At 35.2% G+C, this 23232-nt stretch overlaps 1 protein-coding gene across 1 annotated transcript in view; it reads left to right on the forward strand.

Annotated features, from left to right (window-relative positions):
- The window catches only part of ROCK2 (Rho associated coiled-coil containing protein kinase 2), a 161783-nt gene that overhangs the window by 45005 nt on the left and 93546 nt on the right, over window positions 1-23232 (forward strand). The window lies entirely within an intron of this gene.

A 23232-nucleotide genomic window follows, 5' to 3' on the forward strand; every position in this document is an offset into this window, starting at 1 on the left:
AGAGAGAAAATGGACCAGGGAAGTAGTCTAGGATTGTCAGTCAGCTAAGGACCACTTGAGCATGGTTGTGTGTTTTTCTTAAGTCAGGTTTAGCTTTGGAGGTGCAGCTACTGAGTAGAGAGAGAGGTGGATTTAACCCATGATGTGGTTTTCCAGGAGAGTATGATTAGGTCAGAGGAGCAAGAGGGTAAGTACAGGGCAGTGATTATAATGATTGACTGGAATTATATAAAAAGTAAACATAGGAGTGGGGAGGATGAAGGACAGTGGAAAGTGATAGGATCTGGATTGAAGGTCCTGTTGAGTCAAAAGATTCTTAGAGTTGAGGTATTAGTGAGAGTGAGCTGGAAAGACAGGAGTTGGTCAATGAGTAGGATGTTTAAAATTGAGATTATGGAGCTGTTGCAGTTACTGGTGATGATAAGGTTAAGGAGACCACAGGAGTGAGTTTCAGGATATTAGGAGGATATCTAGGAGTATAATGACATCACCAAGAATTATAACAGGATTAATGTTAGAGAATGTTACAGTCAGCAAGGAAGTAAAATCTTTAGAGACTGAGGATTAGTGACCCGGGGGGTCGAAGATGACAGTAAGAAGAGTTGGTGGATGCGTGGCTGATGATTTCAAAGCTCAGGGTTTGCAGGAAGGAAGGAAGAAGAGTGGTCTAAGAGTCGCCACTCGGAGCAAAGAGAACACTTATCCCATCTGCAGCTTCCATCATTTGAGAGGGTTGTAACGTAGAGTAGGTAGTGTCATCAAAGGAAGGCAAGGCTTCAGCTAGAGCAAGAAGAAGAAAGTAATGGTCATAAAAGAGGTTCAGATAGTAATTGAGTTGCATATCTATTTAAATAATACTAACATAAATACCTACTTTTTTGCTTTAGTAAGTGTAATTTATTTAATCTTAGATGAGCGTATCACCAGCCCTGTTGTTGATATCTGATTTTAATATTTGAGGGCAGACTCTGTGTTAGGTATTATGACATAAATATTAGAGGAATCAAATTGATTTGAAGAATTCTGCACTTAAGGAATTTATAGTTAATAGATGTGATAAGCTATGTACAGAAATAACTATTCTAAGTACAAACTGACATCTTCCTTGAAGAACATGCAATATGTAGAACTTCCACAGATGGGAAATTTTTATTCTGAAGTATCAAGGAAGGTTTCATGGAGATAAAGTTGCATTTAAGCTGATCTTAAAGGAGAGAGAAGATTTGGAAAGTAAAGATGATCATGAAGAACATTTTCTTATGCTTAGGACTCCGTCACGGTACATGGTTGCCCCTCAACAAATGATGAGTAAGTGTTGAATGTTCTGTGGTGAAAGACTGATTTGATTAAAGTTATGAGGGTAGAAAAATGAATGTGAAATGTGAAAGTTTAGTTGGTCTAGGCAATGCTATCCAATAGATATGTAATGTGAGCTACATATATAATTTAAATTTTTCTAGTATCCATATTTTAAAAAATAGAAAGGTGAAATTAATGTTAATAATCTATTTAACCCATATAACTAAAATATTATCATTTCAACATGTAATCAATGTTAAAAAATTATTGAGATATTTTACATTCTCATTTTGGTACTAAGTCTTTGAAATCCAGTTTGTATTTTATATGTACAGCATTTCTCAATTCAGGCTAGCCACATTTCAGGTGCTCAACAACTACATGTAGCTAGTGGCTTCTATGTTGGACAATACAAATCTACAGCAAATGTGGATGAAAAGTAATAGAATAGTGGGAAATGAGATTGGAGAAGGTTGGTGGGGCCAGATGGCAAAGTGTTTGGAATGCTAGTTTAGAAGTTTAGACTTTATTCTCTAAGCATTTGAAAGCTATTGAATAATTTTAAGGAGGGCATGAAACATAGATTTAAATTTCAAAAAGATTGAGTACTTAGTAGTAGAATGAAGATGGACTGGAGCAGGGGGTGATTAGAGGCAGGGAAACTAGTTAATAGGTAAGAAATGAGAATCTGAGCAAACATATTAGGGAATGGAGTGAAGGGAGCCAACTGTAAGACCTTAGAGGAAGTATCAGCCCTGCAGAGGGAATGACTTAACGTAGAGAGCAATAGAAAGGGTTTCTGAACCTGACTTAATGTAGGATGGTAGTGCTTTTATTAGATGTAGAGTAGGTAAGACTGGAATGAGAAAATGACTAATTCAGTTTTGGATATGTTGATATCAAGATGCTGGCTAAATGTTTATTTACAAAACAGCTTTGGGGGCATATATTCTATGCTTAGAATAATAATAAAAAATTCCTTACATTTAGAGAATTTTCAGTCTCCAAACTTTTAATCTTGTATCCCATCCATAAAAGATTTTTGAGCATATCCTTAAATAGATGTCTTTCTCTCTAATTTTTGTACATGTAGAATATATAATATTAGAATATTATGTACATTAGAAAATACACATAAAATTAGGAGTTTTAAAAGTCTAAGCTAAACCTATAAACATAATATTTTTGAGATACTCATTTTATAATGTTACAAAATTTTCTCACTAAATTAAAACATGATTAATAGCTTTTTAAAATTTTGGCTTAACATTGTCTTGCAGTGATACGAAGAATAGGTTCGAGTTCAGTTTATTTTGCTACTGGGTTTTAAGGACTATCAGAGGTTTTTTTTTTGAGATTTCACAAAGATGTATGGATTTGGTAGAAGCATAACCACCAGTGGTTGCACTTACTAAATCACGATACTCATTTTTTAGTTCTGCCCACCAGTTAGAAAACTTTCTTTTTGTGGTTGTTGAAATTCAGTTAGTAAATTTCTGTTTTCTCTGATGAGGCCAGTTATTGAAAATGAATCAGAAAGAGTTGCATTTTTATATTTTAACAAATGAGTTAAAAACCTGCTGAGCATGTTTATTTTTAACTGGGTCAGAAAATTGTGTTTTCAAGTTTTAAAAACATGGTTGTAAAAGTTAAAAAACAATTTTCATAGGCAAAGCATGTTATTTTCTGTAAAATTCATATATGGATGAAAACATTTCCAGACACATCTCTTTTTAAAATACTCTCTCCATAGCAAGAATTTCTTCCAAAAAGAATTTTTTTCTTTTCTCACTTATTGTTAAAATATTGCCTTTACTTAGACAAAATCTTTTGATTTTTTTCCCCCCAAAATATCTGCAGCATACTTGTAATAGGTGCTTGTTTTCATAGGCAAAGTCAACAAATTTGGAGCACTTGTCTTTTTATAGAAGAAAAATAGTACTTCATCTATAAGTTTAAGTTCAATAACTTTTAAAAGTTCATTGTTAAAAGATAGCCAGAAAACTTTTGTATGAAACTGAAATTTTTTATGATCATTTTTAATCTCACTATAAAGAATTAAAAAAAATTTGATTATACTTTAACAATCTTATTTTTATAAATTTTATAGTATTGATGACATATTCTAGCACTTTGTGCTCCTGTTTAATTTCTTAGTTGTAAAAGCTTGCTCTGTGAATGATGCAGTGAATGAATTTCATGTGTAGCACTACATATGTAGTTTCAGAGGCAGTTCTGTATTTTAGTTAGAGTATCAGCTCTATTAGTGGTTACTGTTACGAAGGTTTTCCTTACAATACAGGCAGGTGTTGCTTAATGATGGCGCTATGTTCTGAGAAATGCATCATTAGGTGATTTTGTTGTTGTGCGAACATCATAGAGTTTACTTACACAAACCTAGATGGTATAACCTGCTGCATACCTAAGCTGTATGGTACTAATCTTATGGGACCACCATTGTATATTCAATCCATCGTTGACTGAAATGTCATTATGTGACACATGACTGTATTGTTTTTCGTTAAAGAAGTAATTTACTATTGAGAATACATTATGTTTTCTTCAGTTATTTCTTCATTGTAACAGTATCCAACTATGTTTAAACTGATCAGGTTAGGAAAAGTATGTACTTTCTTCCAATAGTATAGTAAGCCTCTCTTACTGTATAATTTATTTTGTTACTCATTTCTTTAACTTTTCAATTGTTTTTTTTTCTGTGTGCCTTCCAAAGATACTTTCCATCAAAACAATGCACTTTAGGGGCCGGCCCCGTGTCCGAGTGGTTAAGTCCACGCACTCCGCTTTGGCGGCCCAGGGTTCAGATCCTGGGCGCGGACATGTCACCACTTGTTAGGCCATGTTGAGGCAGCGTCCCACATGCCACAACTAGAAGGACCCACAACTAAAATATACAACTATGTACTGGGGGGATTTGGGGAGGAAAAAAAAGCACTTTAGTTTTTCATCATATTGTTTTTCATATATTTCAAACAACCATAATAAGAAGAACCAGTGTTTCCCAGTGGTGTTTGAATTTTTTTTAAGTATTTTTTTAACAAAAAAACTAAAACACAGAAGAGGCTTTCAAACATTTATCATTAAGTTTAATGAAAATTGGTAAAGTTCTGGGTAGAGCTCAGGCACTAAACATTATAGATTATAATAATTATATTATTATAAATAATTATGGAGATTTGTTTTCATGTTCCAATTGTTTAGGTTTTAAATGTCTTGCTAATTATGGGGGCTTTGACTTTGTTCAGTTACTAACATGAAATACACATTCCCAAAAAGCTCTGTGTTCTGCAAAAGCCATGTACTGTAACTAATGGGGCTTAACGAGAAAAGATAGGGTGGGATCAGACTGTGTAAAACTTATACAACTTTTAACCAGAACACTAACAAAAACGACAATTCAAATAAAAATATCAACACAGTTAAATCTCTTGGTATTTGTACCCAGCATCACAGACGTTTGAATGCCTGCAACCTTAAACCTTGAGGCTTGAGCATATTTGTCTGAGATTTAGGCCCACAAAGGCCTTTACTTCCCTAGCTTTCTTTATCAGTTTTTTTTTTTTTTTTTTTTTGAATAAAGGAGAAATGTCTTCTCAGCTTTTTTAATTGCCCTAGTTAACTCACTAGATAGCTTAATGTCATAAACAATGTAGAGGTTTTTGAAGCTACTCTTTGTATTTTAGGAAGGCATTTCTGCATGATTTTTGGCGTTTTTATTAATGTCTTCCTATATTGCTAAGACTTTCTCTTTAATTTGAGAAAGCTTGCCCATTATCATTTAAAAACATTAACAAGCTGGAAAAAAATCATGTATTTTTCTTAATCAGTCCCTTCCCAGCCACATATGAGATAATTTGTTATAGAAATTCAGGTTATAGCAGAACATACTATACATCATTAATGATTATGGATGCAATTCCATGTTTCAAATAGGCTTTAGGTAAATTTTAAGTTTTGGGAGGTGATATAATTAGCTTGCCATTGGTTTTAGCCTCATAATTTGGGCCATAAGAGCTTATATAAGGAGTAGGTGGAGGGTTAACATTGTCATTTCTTTTTGTTTGTACTACTTGAATTTTGGTATTATCTTAAAGCTGATTACATACATTACATTCATTTAAAAAATAGCTCTATTGAAGTATAATCGATATACAATAAATTGTACATATTTACAATGTACAATTTGGTAAGCTTTGACATATGTCTACACCCCAAAATGGAATGTTTTTAATCTGCTTGGTAATCTTTCTACTAGGGAATTTTTTTAAATTTAATTTTTATTGAATTAATGATAGGTTACAGTCTTGTGAAATTTCACTTGTATATTATTGTCTGTCAGTCGTGTTGTAGGTGCACCCCTTCACCCTTTGTGCCCACTCTCCACCTCCCCTTTCCCCTGGTAGCCACTAATCTGTTCTCTTTGTCTACATTTTTAAATTCTTCATATGAGTGGAGTCATATAGAGATTGTCCTCCTCTCTCTGGCTTATTTCACTTAACATAATTCTCTACTAGGGAATTTTTAAAAATTTAGTAGGTAATATCCAAGAATACCCACAATCAGGTACATGTAAACTATAGCATATCACACTTCATTGAATGCTAACAAGAGTGAGATGTTGATGAAAACTCCTATATTAAACTTTAAATTTTTTAAAGTTAAATGTGCAAAATTGTAATATTTTCTTCCTGCCCCTCAGTGGATCATCTTATTCACTCCCATTGAGTACATATACCCAATTTGGGAGATTTCTGGGGTCTTTTGGATATTTGGTGGACAGCTGGAAATATGGTACTGGGTCCCAGTGCAGAAGTAGATAATGAACCGTAGAAGATGATTCTCAGAATAAAGTACAGATAGGTGTTTGTTTCGTTACCATTTTCCTTTGAGTGTAGGAGATGATATGGCTGTTTATGAGTTCCAATTAAGGATAATTTAGGTTCAGTGTTTTTAAGTAATTTTCTCTTTGCAACCACAGTTACTAATTTGTATCTCAATTGATTGACAAATCTTATTCCTACTTGAGGTGCTCTTATTGCCAGAAATTGAGCAATATGCAGAGGAGTTAGGTATGAAATGATAGTTGGTAGTCAGCCTTTAGAAACTCTAGATTTCCCTGTACTGTTAGTTTTCAATCTGTTTTAGCAGTGAGACCTTTTCTCTGCCAAATAAAAATTTATGGACTACCAAAATGTAGAACGGACCAAAAAATAGTATATTAGATTTCCTTGCCCAAAATTGCTCATCTTCTTTTATTTATAAGGGAGTGCACATAGAGTGGACAAAAGAGAGATGGGACAGATATTTAATTTAAAAGTTTTAAATGTTTTCTAATTTTGAAAAGTGTTACTAAAAAAAATTCCTTCAGATGTGTAGAAGAAATGTTGCTTCCTAGGTAGGGACGAGGTACACCTTGCTTCTGTAGTTTCTGTTGAGAGGATATTTTATTCAACAGAAACCTAAAAGTAGGTGAGCCACTGAATCTACATGGTTACATATGTAGTTTGAAGGAGAAAAGAGCATGTACTCTAAAAATAAACCACCAGCAACTATTTTCTTTTTGCTGAAGTATTCCTTCACTCTTCCTAGTGGTAGTTGTATGGGTAGCAGAATGAGCTGCTTCTGGTTAAAATTTCTGCTTCCATTATGTACCTAAATGGCTCTGTCCAGAAACACTTCTCCATTTACTACGTTCTTTTTCCAGTGGAATTTTTATGAAAATTAAATGAGAAAGTGACTTTTTTGGGGCACAAAGTAGGTGTTCAGTAAATGTTGATTTCCTAATGTGACTTATAGGGTATATATATTTGCCCTTTGATTGTCATGTGAACTGGGTTTGTAAAGTATTTGGTTTTGCCTTAAGAAGCTCATTGTTTAGGTTTGACTAATAGTTGACTGGAAAACCAAGGGTACTATATCTGTGGGTATAATGATGTGATATTGGAATATTTCCAGTGATTGTTTGTATGTGGGATATAAAATGAAAGATTTAAATCTCTGCAGTTTAAAAAATCTTAATAGGAACTATAATGATATATCAGATTCTGATAATAGGGAAGGGTAGTTTTGTGTTTGAAATTCCTTTAATTGCATCTTAGATTCACCTAGCAGTGCAGTTATCCACTTTTCATTTACAATTGCTGAATTGGTTGTAAATAAGAAATATAATTTTCTTAACCTGGGAGATGAGATACAGAGTATAAGGTGGCGTGACTCCACATTTTGTCCCTTCCCTCCCAGCACTTCAAACACAAATAAGGATTTAAAAGTGTTTGGAGACTAAGTCACTATTATAGAAAACCTTTGTTGAAATTTAGCAAACTTGAGGAGGAGTTTCTTACTCATTTTTATCTCCTGCTTCCTCTCTGATTAAGGAAACAGTGTATTAGATAAGGGTGCTGAAAATGCCTGAGCACAGTGATGGCATACAGGTTTTAAAATGTTTTGCTATTTATTTGCCCCTGTGATGTTTTCATCTTGTCAGTTAGTTAATTATCCAATACATCCAAAACATTTTTTATTGATGTATAATAGACATATACACATGCACAGACATACAGACAGAAAAGTATATATAATGTTTGTGTATAATTAAAATTTTGTTCTTAAAGGAGCTCAGTGTCCTCCACATTTCAAACCCAATTAAATGTGGTAATAGCCACAAAAATGTAAAATACTTATCAGTAGACTTATCAAGAAATACGTAGAGTATGTAGGAATAACACTTTACTGAAGGAAATAGAAAATTTAAATTGATGAAGAGACCTACCTTGTTCTTGGCTGAGAAGTCAGTTCTTCCCAAAGTAATCTGTTAATCCCTAGACAGAAGCAACGTTTACTTGAATTCCAGAAAACTCTGAGGGGGGAAAAAGAACATACGATTTGTAGGAGGCAGAGAACAGTGAAAAGTATTGGAATTTAAGATAGGATATTTTCAGTAGAGATGGAGAGCTAGAGATAATAACTGAGTAATTTTCTTTTTTTTTTTTAAAGATTTTATTTTTTCCTTTTTCTCCCCAAAGCCCCCCGGTACATAGTTGTGTATTCTTCGTTGTGGGTTCCTCTAGTTGTGGCATGTGGGACGCTGCCTCAGCGTGGTATGACGAGCAGTGCCATGTCCGCGCCCAGGATTCGAACTAACGAAACACTGGGCCACCTGCAGCGCAGCGCGCGAACTTAACCACTCGGCCACGGGGCCAGCCCCTGAGTAATTTTCTTAAAAAAATCTAAATTTATTAAGTTGTGTTCTGTAATACCTTGGATCTTGTTCACTTAGATTTTACTGTATTTTGTTATGAGTTACAAAATGGCATCATAAAAAAAGAACAGAACCATATAATTCCATCATGCTGTCACAATTACTGTTTTTACTTTGCTGCATTTCAATTAAAAAATTTTCATATGCATACTTCCCTTAGGCAGGATTATCATTCAGTTTTATATTCTGTACTTTTAACATATTAACATTTTATATTACTTTCTATAGTCTGTGTAACCATCATGTTTAATGATTGCTTAATCTAGCTCTAACAAGTTTCAGTAAAATTTATTTAGTTTTTGTTTTTAGGTTACTTTGAATTTCTTGCTATTATAAATAATGTCGCTTCAAACACTTATGTTCTGTGTATTCTCTCCCAGATTTTAATTGTCTGAAATAAAATTTCAAGCTGTGTATAACTGAAGTAAGATTGAAAACTACTTGAGAGTGAAAGAGTTCTTTAAATTGATTACAATGTAAGTACGTTCATAACAAAAGGAGATACAACTAGTACTTTTCAGACTTACCTTTGTTTCCTTTGGCTTCATAAACAATACTTGATTAGTTGTCAGACTCGCCCTGTGATTTAGATGTTGTATTACACATTTGTTTAAAATGAAATTTAAAGAAGTAAAAAAGTTTTTTTTATGGAACATGTTAAATTAGTGATGGGACTGTTTTGGTTCCAGCTGATAGGTTTAGATGTTAAAGTCAAATTTAAAACACTTTTAAACTCTACATCTCTTGAATTACATAATCCTTAAGTGCAAAGTATGTATTTAGGTGATATTGAAAATAATAGAAATAATAGGGGCTGGCCCCGTGGCTAAGTGGTTAGGTTCACGTGCTCCGCTTTGGCGGCCCAGGGTTTTGCCAGTTTGGATCCTGGGCGTAGACATGGCACCACTCATCAAACAATGCTGAGGCGGCGTCCCACATAGCACAACTAGAAGGACATACAACTAGAATATACAACTATGTACTGGGGGGCTTTGGGGAGAAGAAGAAGAAGAAGAAAAAAGAAGATTGGCAACAGATGTTAGCTCAGGTGCCAATCTTAAAAAAAAAAATAACGTATTTATTGAGTGATTCATCTTTTGTATAGGGTCTATTTGGAGATGAAGCTGAAATTTGACTTAACTTGTGGAAAAATGATTTTCTATATTTAGGTTCTTGGTGAGTGGAAACCATATGGGTAAACTTCTGGTTATAAAATGAAAGAGAAGGTTCTGTTGATTTAATTAACTAAACACTTGTTGGGAAATAGAGATTTGAAGGACTATTCTTTGTCATCGAGTGGAAATATGACCAAATTGTTTCACTTTCTAGTAAACAAAGCTTTGTTTATCTGTTTGTTTTACCTTCAAAATTAAAAAAAGCTGGAATAGCTCTATTGTTAAAGTGACTTGACTCTCTCTTTCTGTATATACGTATTTCCACAAAGATAAAATAAATATTGCTTTGAGTTGTTGATCATTATCATCTCCAACAGCCTTAGTTACTAGATAGACTGCAGTAAAAGTTGTTGCTTTTTTTCACCACCTTCTGTTCCAAAATGTCCATAAAGTGTAGGTTATTCTGCCTTTGGGTGCCTTTGTTTTCTTTTTAGGTAGTCTAGTCTTCTGGAGTGCCTCTCTGATGTAGCACAGTATAAACAGACCTGCCACCAGTGTAGAGTATGGCTGTTCAAGCACTGGCTTAAGAAAAAGATTCTGCTGAACTATATTATTATTGTAATATCAAAATATTGAGGCCATATAATTTTAATAATTTGCTTTCCTGTGTACCGTGAGCGGAGACTAGGAAAACTAATAAAACCAGCATTTTTTTTTGTATCCTCCTTGTATAGATTTGTTATATTCTGAATGAGCGGTTTTGTTTGTTTGCTTTTTGGCCAAATGTCTATGTATGATATTTAACTTTGTGAGTTACAAATATGGAAAACATTTTTTAAAAGTCTGATTTGTCTACAGTCGGTATTAGAATAGCAACTCTAATTTTATCTGCCAATAGTTTTACAGTTGAACACCAGTGTTAAATTAAGAATAGAATTCAGACAGATGATATATTAATTTTTCTGATATTTTATAGTGAGGAGGTATTTAAGTTGCTGATTTTTTATTTTATTCTGTAGGGAATAGTGAAATACATATTCCTTGAGAAGGAAAACTTTATTTTTAGAGGAAAAGATACAATTGTTGGTTTATAAACCAAAGTCCAGTAATACAAATATAATTTGATCTTAATTTTATTCATGTGTTTCTGAACAATATGCTACATTATGAATAAGTACTTTGATTCATATCTTCCTATTAACTTAATATTTTTAGATGAAAAAATTCAGAACCTAGTTAAAATAGTAAAAATACTAATAATTACTTGAAGCAGCATTGGGCCTTAATCCCAACCCTGGTGCTTTCTAGCTGTGCAATTCTGGGAAATTATTTAAATTTTTTCAGTTAAAAAAATGATGATAACACCTACTGCTACAGTCTGCTTGGAAAGTTAAGTGACTTAATGAGGTGATATGATGTAAAGTGGCATAGTATCTGGTGTCCAATCACTCTGTAAATAGCAGCCGCTTTGATATTATTGTCGTAGCAGCACTATCACCACTCGTACTATTAGTAACTTTACGCTTAATTCTTTAACTAATTCTCCTTCTAAAACCGGTCATCAATAATGTGATTCTTTGTACATTCTTTTAAAAGTTACAATACACTATAATTGATGGTAGAGATTTCAGTCTCTTCTTAGGGACCAGGACTGGGGCTGGGGTGAAGCCAGTGAGGCATTTGCCTTCGGCACAAAACTTACGGAAGTGCCAAAAAATCACCACAATCAAGAAAAATAATATTTTATCACAGTACTTAAAAAATGTGAGAATTCATGATGGACAAAATATAAAAATCAAAATTTTAAATAAAGGCAGGATCTGGAAGAGTGCTTTGTTGAGCCATATTGGTGTGTGAGGCAAAAAGGGAAAATTAGTAATACTAATCCTGTCTTGCCCATGCTGAGCCACGTTGGAGCCTGAAGCAAAAGGAAAAGTCAAAGTACCACTCCTGTTTCCCCAGGAAAGTGCCTCACCCTACTCCACACTTTAACTGTTTAAATAGTCAATTTTATAAGAGAGAACAGCTCACCAGAATGATTTTATAGGCTATTATCTCGTTTTACAAATGAGGGTGCTAGAAATCAGGAGCCTGTTCAAATACACAGACTTCAGAAAGACTTAAGATCAGTGGGAACTGTATTCATTCTTCAGGGAGTTTCCCCTTCCCCCACAATGCAGTGTTCAGATTTTAAGCATGTTTTTGATTTAATTATCCCTTTAAGTGTTCTAAGTATAAATGTTACTTTGTCAGATACATTACTTCATTAATGTACCGCCTATACTGTTTTGAAACAGTAGGGAACTTTAAGAGCTGATTTTACTATAACTATAGATAGCTGAAGATTTACATAGCAGATAGGAAAACTGTTCTTAGGTTTCATTAACCTAGCTACTCAAGCTTACGGTGAAGTTAATCTATATGATGCAAAATATGTGTGAGACACTTGCATCTAGTAGTACTCTTTTATTTTCTATTTTCTTATGCAAATTTTTTCTTCAAATATTCTTTTTTGTTAGGTGATAGGATAAATCTAATTTGTCATTTAATTTGGCTGACATATCTTAGACTAATGTACTTAAAAGCTATATCTTAAATAAGCATTAAGGATTTTCTTCAACTGATTCTGATAAATGATAGCAGATCAGTTAATATGACTTAGATTTTTCTAGGTGAAAGAAGAGTACTACAAGAAATACAGAGTATACTTAAGATTCAGCAGTTTCTGTGTGTGCTTGTAGAGTGGCTTAAAAATTTACATTTTATTTATTAATAATGGATTTGTTTGGTCCCACTATTTTTAGATTTGTATTTGGAGTTGTAATAACAGCAGAAGGAAATGTATTACAAGTACATTGAAATAACATTTCCTGGTCACTTATCTGTACAGCAGATACACAGAAATATGTTTCCTATTCTTTTGCTGTCTTAACTTTAAAAGCTGAATGTTGTTCAGTATTCCATTAGAGGAATAACCTTATTAACTTTAAATTCAGTAATGTTTAAAGTATAAATGTATCATAAACTTCTAATTCTCTCACTTATAAACTGTGTTGGCTTAGGCAGGTTTTTTCACCTTTCTAAACTTCAGTTTCTGTCTCCTGATGTGGGTGTGTAATAATAGAACCTAGCTTGTATATTGTTGTAAGAACGAAAATGTTGACTGCATGTAAAATGCTTTTGCACAGCACGTGGCACAAAGTAGTCAAGAAAAGTTCCTGTTATTAATAATAATGCTGTATTGACCTGTATAATTTAGTTACAGTTTTTGGTACATGGACTGTATAAGGTATGAGATACTACATAATTTATTGTCAAGTTGAATGCTAGGTATTGTTTAGGGTCTGTGAGTGTGAGCTCACAGTAACATCTTAAAGGAAGTTTTTGTTTTGTTTTTTAAATACAAATGCAGCAATTATAGTAAAACAGAAACTAAGAAGGTGTTGAACATTTATTTGGAAATAACAGATTCATAGCCTAAATAGGCCTTATAAAAGTTACTGATAGGGGCCGATCTCGTGGCCGAGTGGTTAAGTTCGCACGCTCCTCTTCAGCGGCCCAGGGTTTCCCTGGTTTGGATCCTGGGTGCGGACATGGCACCACTCATCAGGCCACGTTGAGACAGTGTCCCGCATACCGCAACTAGAGGGACCCACAACTACAATATATAACTATATACTGGGGGCATTCGGGGAGAAAAAAAGCAGGAAAAAAACCAAGATTGGCAATGGTTCTTAGCTCAGGTGCCAATCTTTAAAAAAAAAAAGTTACCGATGACTTTCAAGTTGCTGAATTCTCAGTCTTGTTTTATTTGACTTACCAGTTGTACTGACTTTGTGGCTCACTCTCTCTCCCTCTTGCTACGCTCTTCATTTGGCTTCCAATATAGCACAGTAGTCTTGATATTCCTCTTCCTTTACTGGTTCCTTTTTTTTTTTTTTAAGTTTTATTGAATTTATGATAGTTTACAATCTTGTGAAATTTCAGTTGTACATTATTGTTTGTCAGTCATGTTGTAGGTGCACCCCTTCACCCTTTGTGCCCACCCTCCAACCCCCCTTTCCCCTGGTAGCCACTAATCTGTTCTCTTTGTCTACATGTTTAACTTCCTCATATGAGTGGAGTCATACAGAGATTGTCTGTCTCTATCTGGCTTATTTCACTTAACATAATTCCCTCAAGGTCCATCCATGTTGTTGTAAATGGGATGATTTTATTCTTTTTTTATGGCGGAGTAGTATTCCATTGTATATATATATACACCATATCTTCTTTATCCAGTCATCAGTTGGTGGGTGCTTAGGTTGCTTCCATGTCTTGGCTATTGTAAATAATGCTGCACTGAACGTAGGGGTGCATGGGACTTTTGGAATCGCTGACTTCAAGTTCTTTGGATAGATACCCAGTAGTGGGATGGCTGGGTCATAAGGTATTTCTATTTTTAATTTTTTGAGAAATCTCCATACTGTTTTCCATAGTGGCTGCACCAGTTTGGATTCCCACCAGCAGTGTATGAGGGTTCCTTTTTCTCCACACCTCTCCAACATTTGTTAATTTTTGTTTTGGTTATTTTTGCCATTCTAATGGGTGTAAGGTGATATCTTAGTGTAGTTTTGATTTGCATTTCCCTGATGATCAGTGGTGATGAATATCTTTTCATGTGCCTATTGGCCATTCATATGTCTTCTTTGGAGAAACGTCTGTTCATGTCTCCTGCCCATTTTTTGATCGGGTTGTTTGATTTTTTTGTTGTTGAGTTTTGTGAGTTCTTTATATATTACGGAGATTAACCCTTTGTCGGATATATGACTTGGAAATATTTTTTTCCCTATTAGTGGGTTGTTTTGTTGTTTCAATCCTGTTTTCCCTTGCCTTGAAGAAGCTCTTTAGTCTAATGAAGTCCCATTTGTTTATTCTTTCTGTTGTTTCCCTTGTCTGAGAAGACATGGTGTCCGAAAAGATCCTTTTCATACTGATGTCAAGGAGTGTACTGCCCATAATTTCTTCTAGAAGCCTTATGGTTTCAGGTCTTACCTTTAGGTGTTTGATCCATTTAGAGTTTATTTTGGTGAATGGTGAGAAAGAATGGTTGATTTTCATTCTTTTCCCAGCACCATTTGTTGAAGAGACTTTCTTTTCTCCATTGTAGGCCCTCAGCTCCTTTGTCGAAGATTAGCTGTGCATAGATGTGTGGTTTTATTTCTGGGCTTTCAATTCTGTTCCATTGATCTGTGCATCTGTTTTTGTACCAGTACCATGCTGTTTTGATTACTGTAGCTTTGTAGTATATTTTGAAGTCAGGGATTGTGACACCTCCAGCTTTGTTCTTCTTTCTCAGGATTGCTTTAGTAATTTGGGGTCTTTTGTTGCCCCGTATGAATTTTAGGATTCTTTGTTCTATTTCTGCAAAGAATGTCATTGGGATTCTGATTGGGATTGCGTTGAATCTGTAGATTGCTTTAGGTAGTATGGACATTTTAATTATGTTTATTCTTCCAATCCATGTGCATAGAATGTCTTTCCATCTCTTTATGTCGTCATCAATTTCTTTCAGGATAGCCTTGTAGTTTTTGTTGTATAGGTCTTTCACTTCCTTAGTTAAATTCACCCCAAGGCATTTTATTCTTTTTGTTGCGATTGTGAATGCTTTTAGGTTCTTGAGTTCTTTTTCTGTTAGTTCATTGTTAGAGTATAGAAATGCTACTGATTTATGTAAGTTGATTTTATATCCTGCAACTTTGCTGTAGTTGTTGATTATTTCTAAAAGTTTTCCAATGGATTCTTTGGGGTTTTCTATATATAAGATCATGTTGTCTGCAAACAGCGAGAGTTTCACTTATTCCCTCACTATTTGGATTCCTTTTATTCCTTTCTCTTGCCTAATTGCTCTGGCCAGAACCTCCAGTACTATGTTGAATAAGAGTGGTGATAGAGGGCATCCTTGTCTCATTCCTGTTCTCAGGGGGATGGCTTTCAGTTTTTGCCCATTGAGTGTGATGTTGGCTGTGAGTTTGTCATATATGGCTTTATTATGTTGAGGTAATTTCCTTCTAACCCCATTTTTTTCAGAGTTTTTATCATAAATGGCTGTTGGATCTTGTCAAATGCTTTCTCTGCATCTATTGAGATGATCATGTGGTTTTTATTCCTCAATTTGTTGATGTAGTGTGTCACATTGATTGATTTGCAGATGTTGAACCATCCCTGTGTCCCTGGTATGAATCCCACTTGATCATGATGTATGATCCTTTTGATGTATTGCTGAATTTGGGTTGCCAAAATTTTGTAGAGGATTTTTGCGTCTATGTTCATCAGCGATATTGGCCTGTAGTTCTCCTTTTTTGTGCTGTCCTTGTCAGGCTTTGGTATCAGCATGATGTTGGCCTCATAGAATGTGTTAGGAAGTGTTCCATCCTCCCTAATTTTTTGGAATAGCCTGAAAAGTATAGGTATTAAATCCTCTCTGAAAGTTTGGTAGAATTCCCCAGGAAAGCCATCTGGTCCTGAGGTTTTATTCTTTGGGATGCTTTTGATTGCTGTTTCAATCTCTTTCCTTGTGACTGGTCTGTTCAGATTGTCTGCTTCTTCTTGACTTAGCTTTGGGAGATTGTAAAAGTCTAAGAATTTATTCATTTCCTCTAGGTTATCCATTTTGTTGGCATATAGTGTTTTGTAGTATTCTCTTATAATCCATTGTATTTCTGTGGAGTCTGTTGTTATTTCTCCCCTTTCATTTCTGATTTTGTTTATTTGAGCTTTCTCTCTTTTTTTCTTTGTAAGTCCGGCTAGGAATTTGTCAGTTTTATTTGTCTTCTCAAAGAACCAGCTCTTTGTTTCATTGATCCTTTCTACTGCCTTTTTTGTTTCAATAGCATTTATTTCTCCTCTGATTTTTATTATTTATCCCGCTGACTTTGGGCTTTGTTTGTTCTTCTTTCTCTAATTCAGTTAGGTGTAATTTGAGATTGCTTATTTGGCATTTTTCTTGTTTGTTAAGGTGTGCCTGTATTGTGATGAATTTCCCTCTTAATACAGCTTTTGCTGTATCCCATATGAGTTGGTTTGGCATGTTACCATTTTCATTTGTCTCCAGATATTTTTTGATTTCTTCTTTAATTTCTTCAATGATCCATTGCTTGTTCAATAGCATATTGTTTAGTCTCCACATCTGTGTCCCTTTCTCAGCTCTTTTCTTATAATTAATTTCTAGAAGTATAGCATTAGGATCAGAGAAGATGCTTGTTATTTCAACTTTTTTAAATTTATAGAGGCTTGCCTTGTTTCCCAACATATGGTCTATCCTTGAGAATGTTGCGTGTGCACTTGAGGAGAATGTGTATTCTGCTGTTTTTGGATGGAGTGTTCTATATGTCTATGAAGTCCAACTGTTTTAGGTTTTTGTGTAATTCCACTGTTTCCCTGTTGATTTTCTGTCTGGATGATCTGTCCAATGATGTGAGTGGGGTGTTGAGGTCCCCTAGTATTATTGTGTTATTTTTGATATCTTCTGTTAGGTTTATTAATAGTTCCTTTATGAACTTTGGTGCTCCTGTGTTGGGTGCATAGATATTTATAAGCATTATTTCTTCTTGATGTATTGTCCTTTTGATCATTATATACTGACCCTCTATGTCTCTCTTTACCTGCATTATCTTGAAATCTACTTTGTCTGATGTAAGTATTGTGACACCTGCTTTCTTTTGTTTGCCATTAGCTTGGAGTATGGACTTCCACCCCTTCACTCTGAGCCTGTATTTGTCCTTGGAGCTGAGGTGTGTTTCCTGGAGGCAACAGATTGTTGGATCTTGTTCTTTAATCCATCTTGCCACACTGTCTCTTTTTATTGGAGAGTTTAGTCCATTTACATTGAGGGTGATTATTGATGTATGAGGGTTGAATGCTGTCATTCTGTCACTTGTTTTCCAGTTTTCCTGCATTTCCTTTGTTTCTCGTCCTGTGTGTTTTGGTCTACCCATTGACTTCTGCAGCTTCTTATGCTGTGTTTCTTAGTTTTTTCCTTATTTATTTTTTGTGTCTCTGTTCTGTTTTTCAGTTTAGTGGGTACCCTGAAGTTTGTATTTGAAATCTTGTGCATAGCATAGTCCATTTTCTGGTGGCCTCTTATTTCCTTAACTTAAACTGATTCAGTCCCTTTCCTCCTCCCCTCCCAAGTTATTATTTTTATCTCTTATTCCAACTTGTCTTGTGAGTTTGTGGTTAAAGTGACAAGATTGTCTTTGTTTTTGGTGTTTTCCTTCCCTTTATCCTAATGCTATAGTTGAATATTTGCTATCCTGTTCTGATTCTATCTGTCTCCTTACTCTGTGTTTTGTGACCCCTTTCTCCCTTTTTTTCTTTTTTCAGGTATGAGGGCCTTCTTGAGGATTTTTTGTGGGGGGTGTCTTGTGGCTACGAAGTCCCTTATTATATTTGTCTGGGAAAGATTTAATTTCTCTCTCATATCTGAAGGATATTTTTGCTGGATAGAGTATTCTTGGCTGAAGATTTTTATAAAAGTTTTGAATATGTCATTCCAATCTCTCCTAGCTTGTAAGGTTTCTGCAGAGAAATCTGCTGAAAGTCTGATAGGGGTTCCTTTGGAGGTTATTTTCTTCTGCCTTGCTGCCCTGAGTATTCTTTCTGTCATTCATTTTTGCCAGTTTTACTACCATATGCCTTGCAGTAGGTCTTTTTACATTGACATATCTAGGATATCTGAATACTTCCTCCACACACATTTCTCTGTCATTCCCTAGATTTGGGAAGTTCTCTGCTGTTATTTCTTTGAGCTCGCTTTCTGCTCCATTCTCCTTTTATTCACTTTCTTGGATACCTATAATTCTTAGGTTGCATTTCCTCATTGAGTTGGCTATTTCTCCGAGATTTTCTTCGTTTCTTTTTAGTCTTAGTTTTCTCTCTTTCTCTGTCTGGGGCCATTAAACCTGTCTATCTTCAATTGTGCTTATTTGGTCCTCTATGGTGTCCACATGAGCACTCAGGGAATCTGTATTTTGTTTTATCTGATCCATTGTAAAATCCGTATTTTGTTTTATCTGATCCATTGTATTATTCATCTCTAGTATTTCTGATTGATTCTTCTTTATAGTTTCAATCTCTTTTGTGTAGTAACTCCAGAACTTGTTGAATTGTTTCTCTATATTTTCTTTTACCTAATTGAGTTTTTTGACAATAGCTATTCTGAATTCATTGTCGTTTAGTTTACTTATTTCCAAGTCCTCAGGACATAATTCTGGGTGCTTGTTTTCCCTTTGATCTGGAGACTTGAATTGATGGATGCTAGAAGGATGGGTCTTCTCCATTGTGATATTATTTGGTTGCAGTTACAGCCTGTCGTCACTAGATGGGGGTTAAGAACCACGTATTCTGAGCCCTCCACCTTCAGCCGAGATGGCGCAGTGCAGTGCAGTATAGCGCAGCACAGCGCGGGTAGGTGGAGGAGGGGTGCTTTCTCTTACGTGCAAACCCGGTTTCCCGATCAGCTCTCGCGATCTGGTCTCCTGGGGTCTTGGCTCTATGAAGTTACCCCACGCAAAAGCTTTCGCCCTGTTAGAGGGCTTCTCTCTAGGCTGCAAGGGCGCTAGGGAGTCCTGGGTGATCCTGCCGATGCACGACCCCTCCCCCACTCCTTTCCTCACGAGCCTCTCATGTCAGCGATCCCAGTCTTTGTGGGGGAAGGGACGTTCTCTCTTACCCTGTTCCAGCTCCTCCAAGGGGGGCTCCAGCCCTCCACCCTCCGTCGTTTGGCTGCTGTGGGCCTCCGAGGATTCCTATGGTATTAGGATATTTTTTGTTGGAATATGGTTGCTCCTTTTTGTATGTTGGAGGGGAGGGAGTCCTGGTCAAGCTCACTCTGCCATGACGCTGCCGTCACTGCTACTGGTTCCTTCTTAGTCCTCTCTTTTCCCCAGTCTCTCCATATCCCAGGACTCAGTTCTTGATCCTTTTTTATTTGTCTAAATGCATTCTTTTAGTGGTCTTAGGCAGTTTTATGGCTTTAAATACTACCTTTATGCTGGCAAATTATAACTTTATAAAATTTTCAGCTAAATCATAATTTGTGCTGCGTTTAACAATTGAAATTCCTGCAAGATTGTCTCCATCATTTTGCGTATCACTTTAGACATTCCAGATTGATGAAGTATTTCCAACCTCCTTCCCTTTTTTGGGGTATGTGTTTCATTTGGATATTTTTTAAAAATTAGGTTTTTAGAGTCAGTGTGTAGTGGGAAGTGAAATTGAGTCCAATACTTCATTCCTTCTTGACAGCTAAAGTATAAAGGGTTCTGTATTCTGCAAAGGATAGGAAAAGGGGTCATTATGTTATGTATATTCTTTCACCGTAATAATTGTAATGGGAGAAATTGTGTATTGGCTTGTACTTGTTTATTCAGAAAGACAGTAGGATGATACACTTTTCTCTCTGCCTTCCCCCGATGCTAACTTTTCACATATAGACAACCCAAGTTAGTTCCAGTATTGGAGGGGATTCACATTTCTCAGCTAGTAATATTAGAGGTGTGGGAGATCTAGTCACTGGGCAAGTTCTGGGGGCTTAGCTCACAGAAGGCTGTGTCTGACCTACCTAGTTATATAGTTTCATATAAAACTTGGGCAGTAAGATCTTTTTCAGTCTTTTTTTAGGAGCTGGGGTTTTCTGTTTTCCCAGTAATCATTCTGGTTTTGGTCTCACCACATTTAGGCCCTTCTAATTCTCAGTCATTGGTTTTACTGCTTTCTGCCGTGAAATCCAGTAGGTCTTTGTGACTTCAGCTCCTACTCATTGCTTGGTATTTTGTTTTTCTGCTCCTTGAATATCCTGTAGGTGTGGTGTTTTGTTTTGTTTCAGTGGGCCTGTGACTTTTAAATCTTCTCCTGAAAGTGGGGAAAGGGATCACTAGTGTTAATTTTCTTCATTGCTGTGAGTTTTGGTTGTAGGCTTTTCTTTAATTTGTTTTATTCTTTTTAAAATTTCTTTAGCTCAGTTTTAGTATCACTCTCAAAGGAAAGAGTCACATTTGAAATTACAGTGACTGAAGAAAAAAATCTTACTGCCTAAAGTTTATATGAAACTGCATAACAAGGAAGGTCGTAGACCTAGGCTTTCAGTCAGGTCCTGAGCTAACCCAGAGACTGGATCTCAGTATATATTAATTTCATACACTGAAAATATTGGTATCTTAAAAAAATCCAGAATTTATTTCTTAAAAAGTGATACTAAATAGAAAAAATGTCATGTAAAAATTTATAAACATAAAAGCTCAATTATAAATATAAATTTATAAATATGTATTCTACATTTTCTTCTAATACAAATTACTAGCAGATTGAAGTGTCATAGTATCATTCAGTAATAAATACTAAATAAAAATAAAAGGTAATGCACAAATGAAATAGTATTTGATCTTTAAAAAATGGTTTAAAATAACAAAATGGTATTGTTGTTGAATTGAGCAACTGCCCAAGTGTTCCAACTGCTGAAAAAGCTCTCTGATTCTACACTAGTGGGGGATATTATGGGGAAATATTTATAAACTATTTCCAGATTTTTTTCAGAATTATTTAATTTTTATATAATACCATCTCTTTGTGATAACTTTTGCAACACTGTGGGATAGGCAAGAAATCAGTCCTCTTACTGATATCAAGCTGTAATTTTGTTTTGAAGAAAAATTTCTTTTGTCTTCTTTATGGGTAGATGGAGATTTTAAATTCAATTACTTTTATCATTTTAGTATAAAGTGTTCATATTCTATTTGTTTGGAAAGTGGCTAAACTAGAGGAGGATATTTATTCTTGTAATAGGAGCTTTTGCCTTGTCAGTTTAGATGTTTTTCTTCCTCCGGAGGTTAATGGAAATATAGAAGAAGGTTTCCAAATGAATGGATCTTTCTTTGATTTGACATTTTAATAGAGTATAAATCTGGATATATCCAAGAATATAAGTGATTCAGATTTTACATTTTAAACTTATTTAAAACATCAAAATTATACCAATAAAGGTATATTGATATTTTGGTACTTAAAAATAGCCAATTTGTTAAAGTGCTGGAATCCTTGAAGAGCAATCCAGCTGTCCTGGAGAAGGGGGGGAGGGTTTCAAAGTGTGAATTTAACAATTTCAACTTGACTAGAAGTTGGATATTTATTATTTTTTCAGTGTATTTGTTTTTCTTTCAGTTCAGGAGAATCAAGATTGTTTTGGGGCTGGCCCAGTAGTGTAGTGGTTAAGTTCATGAGCTCTGCTTTTGTGGCCTGGGGTTCGCAGGTTTGGAACCTGGGTGCAGACCTACACACTGCTCATGAAGGCATGCTGTGGTGGTGTCCCACATAGAAGAACTAGAAGGTCTTACAACTATGTACTAATGCTTTGGAGAGGAAAAAAAAAAGAAGAGGAAGATTGATAACAGAGTTAGCTCAGGGCCAATCTTCCTCCCTGAAAAAAAAAAAAAGATTGTTTTGTATGTTTGCATTATTGCTGTCAGTGGGATATGATAATTTTAATTGTGATTAAAAATGTTTATAATTTATTCCTCACATGGCTGCCTCTTTCTGTTGTTAAAGAATATTTTCATCAAGTGCTGATATATTTTTTAAAGAATGGAAATTCAAAATGTAAAGTATAACTAAATGGTAAATATAGTATTTGCAATTCTTCTAGAATTAGTAAACTAAGAACTCAAGTTACCCTTCTAAGTTTTGCATGTAATTTTCCCCCACCCAGATTCCCAAAAGGTCTCTTTATCGCTGTTTTGTTTTCTGCAATCTTCCAGCTTTCTTTTTTATCCTTCCAAGCTCCATGGTGTTGGTCTAGTTGTTGAGACTAGGGCACTGAATTAAGTATGTTGACCTCTAAGATTTAGTTAGTATTCTGCTGTGTCGTTTCCTAATAGTATAACCTTGGGCAAGTGAAAGTCACTTAATCTCTCTAAACCTTTGGTTGTTTATTTTTAAAATGAGAATATTTCCTCCTCCCCTCCTCAGAGTTACTTGGGGATGAGGCAATATATGCCATAGTGTTTTACAAATACTGTTTCCTTCACAGGCATATCCATTGAGTAATTTAAGACTTAGTTTGTTTCTTACTAGTTTTTTCACCACTACCAGGTTATATGTATGTACTGTTTTCTATTTTGATTATAAATGTAATGTGTGCATGTTGTAGAAAGTCTGGAAAGTGCATGAAACTTAAAGAAAATAGAAACATCCTATTTTTATGTTTTTAGGGAAAATTTAGGTTTTGTTTTGTTTTTGCTAAGGAAGATTAGCCCTGAGCTCACATCTGTTGGCAATCTTCCTCTTCTTTTTGCTTGAGGAAGATGAGCCCTGAGCTAATATTTGTGCCCATCTTCCTCTACTTTATATGTGGGTCGCTGCCACAGCATGACTGACGAGTGTTGTAGGTCCACGACTGGGATCTGAACCCATGAACCCGGGCCACTGGAGCAGAGTGTGCTGAACTTAACAACTAGGCCACAGGGCTGGGCCCTGGGAAATTTATTTCTGAGGCTCAGTTCCCTGAGG

This window comes from Equus caballus, chromosome 15 (assembly GCF_041296265.1).
Source record: "Equus caballus isolate H_3958 breed thoroughbred chromosome 15, TB-T2T, whole genome shotgun sequence".
In the NCBI taxonomy this organism is placed as follows: domain Eukaryota; kingdom Metazoa; phylum Chordata; class Mammalia; order Perissodactyla; family Equidae; genus Equus; species Equus caballus.